Source organism: Ramularia collo-cygni (assembly GCF_900074925.1).
Source record: "Ramularia collo-cygni strain URUG2 genome assembly, contig: RCC_scaffold04, whole genome shotgun sequence".
In the NCBI taxonomy this organism is placed as follows: Eukaryota; Fungi; Ascomycota; class Dothideomycetes; order Mycosphaerellales; family Mycosphaerellaceae; genus Ramularia; species Ramularia collo-cygni.
Window position 1 is genome coordinate 747,007 of NW_019716258.1, and position 3,270 is coordinate 750,276.

The window sequence follows — 3,270 nt, forward strand, 5'->3', positions numbered from 1 at the left end:
AGAGTACTAAACTTAATTAAGTTAGAATAGATTCGGGCCGCTTTAGGACTAGTAGGCTTAATTATCTACGACCTAAAAGGTCTAATCCTCTCGCTGTATCGTAGTGGAATCCTTTTGTCCTCTCCTCTACCGTCCTAGTAGCGTGCTTTACTTTATTTCTTAGAGATGCTAAATACTAGGATTAATTGCTTCGATAGTTCCTCGAGCGAATATATTTGCTTACTTAAGGCTATCGTCCGCATATAGAAGGACTATTATTCCCGTCTCTACGCTACTTGCGAATGTCCGTTTACTACGGAATAGCGGACGTTTCTTACCTCTCTCGAGTCTAAAGCTACTAATTACTATCCCTCTTCTATTGCTATATCGACAGCTGCCTAGGCTACTCCTAAGCAACCTCTAGTTTCTCTTCCGTTCTAGGACGAATTCTAGATCGTTCTAGAGGACCCGAGCTTAAGACGACTACTTAAGCGTAGAAGAGCTAGTCCCGGGGGATCGCCGCGTAGGATAGATAGAATTTACTAGCGGCAGACAGCCGACGACTTATTACAGAGGATTCTACGCGAACAAACCTAGCGACATATTCTAGATCGACATAGCATCTACTAGTACCTACGAGGAGGATTATTCTTAGCTAAGCTACTAGATAGGACCGGTTTAAAAAATCCCTCACCTATTTCGGAACCCGATCTATTATAGACGCAAGCCGATACGTTAGTAGAGCGTTTAATTATATTCGCTAAGGCTGTAGTACGACTTGAAAACTCCGCTCGCGTTGCCCGTAGCCTAGCTGTTTTCTAACAATTTATTACCCTATTATTATGCGCCGTACTACTAGCAGAGGACATTATTCTACGGGAAACCGTATACGTAATCGCCAAAATCTGTATAAACAGCACGTGTGAAGTATCGGACGACTATTACCGCTAGATACTACAAACTACCTACTTCGTAAACAGTCTTATTAATAGTCTTAGCGCTAGCAGACTAGGCAAGCATGCTAGTAAGCTTCTTTTAATATGTACGTGTTACGTTTTCTAAAGGCGTCGTTAGCTAATAGTTCTATAGGGAAGTCGCCCGTTACGTCCTTTTTCCGTCTAGGTCGCTTAAAATAGTTACGAACTAAGAGCCTAGAGTATCTTTAGACCGGTTTGAACTCCATTCTCGTATCTAACGTAGAAGAAGATTGGACTAAAGTGTTTATTCCTAGTATCGTTTATTATATGCTAAATAAAGTAGTTAGGTCTATCGTTTCTAGCGTCGTGAAGCTCTAGACGAATTTTAACATGCCTAGTGTATAAACTATCGGCAGAATTCTTAGCTATAGAAACACGGAGGTTCTAGGCGATCGCATTAATCTATAGCGATTCTTTAACACTAGCGCAAAAGCGGGCAGAGCAACTCCGTCCGCTAGTAAAACTTTCGCCTCCGTTTTAAACGCTAGACGTAATATTAGGAGAGAATTGACTTTAGCTATCGAGTCTTCGTATAGCGAGTTCGGTAATGTGCTCGACTCCGAGGGCATGTTACAATTCGCCGTAGGAGCTTAGCCTTATAAGATATACGATTTATATCCGAAAGAGCCTTTCGCCTATAAAATACTAGAAAGGGAGGATTAGAACTAGAAGGTAGAGCGAATTGCGCTTTCTTAGTTAATAGTTCGTCGCTAACGTTTCTTCCCCTATTTCGCCTATATTATTACTAACCTACTCGTTATTAGAGCGATACCTACCTAGTAAAAGTCGAAGATATCGTACGAAGACGAAGAGATCCTTAACGATCGACGAACGACTTACTTCGAGCGTAGTACATCTTTAGGCTAAAGCCTGCCGAGGGCGACGAGTGGAAACCTGTCCTTAGTAGCTTCGCTACGGAGGAAGATTTGCCTTAGGCTGTAATATTTGTAGCACTCGAAGATCTTAGCCCTCGGAATGGGTTTTTTATAACTTTATAGAAGGGTTACTAGGTATGTAAAGAAGGTGCTAAGATCGTAATGCAACCCTCTACTAGTAGAGGTATTAGTCTTTTCTTTGCTCTCTATATCTAACTAATAGCTAGCCTCGCTCGCGGCTAGAAATGTAGGCGAGACACGCTATATACGATAGTGTCTAGACGTATACGCGGAGATCCCGACTTTCGATACCTGTACTATAAGACTATATATACTAACTGTATTTATTAATAACGCTAGCTAATGCCGTAGTTTAGGCCTTAGGCTAAGTGCTTCTTCTATGCTATTAACTACGGTAGACGTTTATTTCTTACTACCTAAACATATTACGTAGTGCTACGAAAGCACTTAGCGCGGGGTCGTACTATATAACATCGTAGTTTGCTATCGGCCTACGTCTTTCCTATACGCAATCTTTGCCTGCCCGCGGCAATTATGTCCTTCTTAAGTTCCGATGAATTTTCCCTCGTCGACTACTATCGCTAGTATAATTCTTTAAGAACATTTAAGTAGTAACGACATACGATCGACGAGTAGACCCTTCTCGCTATTATAGCGATCTTCTACAGATATAAAGAGCAGGATATCTTTAGGATTACTCTCCTATACCGCTATATCGAGCTATAGCGCAGACATATTATAGTCTACTATAAACCGGAACCCGATACGATTCTTTATATAGAGGAGGCTCTTAGAGATCGCCCTCTTTATCCTTATGCCTACAGCCTTGTCGCTAGAAAGACTATTCCCGTTAAGTTTTCGCACACGTAAACTATAGCGCCGAAGGAGTAATTCCTACTAGAACTAGCTACCTTCCTTACCGACCGGGAATTGGACGATGTAATTAGTCTAACGACGTTATTACTAGGAACTTCTTATTAGACAGAGTACAATCTCGAATAAGGAACAGGAACTACCGCTTTACTATAGGAATTTTCGGTAGAAGGGGACGTTATTCCGACTAAGTAGCGATGTATTAAAAGAGAAGGAGTTGTTAAGGTTATAACTATAAAGACTTGTGTGGAGCTAAAGTCCGGTAGGCATATTAAGGAGCTAACGACACAACTTAGCTAATTACGCGTTAGTGCAGTTAGTACTAGTGTATACGAGTTATAATCGGATAATAAAACCGTTATCCATTTCGTGTACACGGAGCTTTATAGACTCTTTTAATAATGTTAATGTACGAAAGTGTGACATTTATATACTACTCTCGTCCTTAACATATACTAAAGAGCATATCCTAACGGCTACTATTAGTATAGGTTGCAACTGAAATTATATTAGCGAGCTTTCCCTTATCTAAAGCGTTAGCTAAG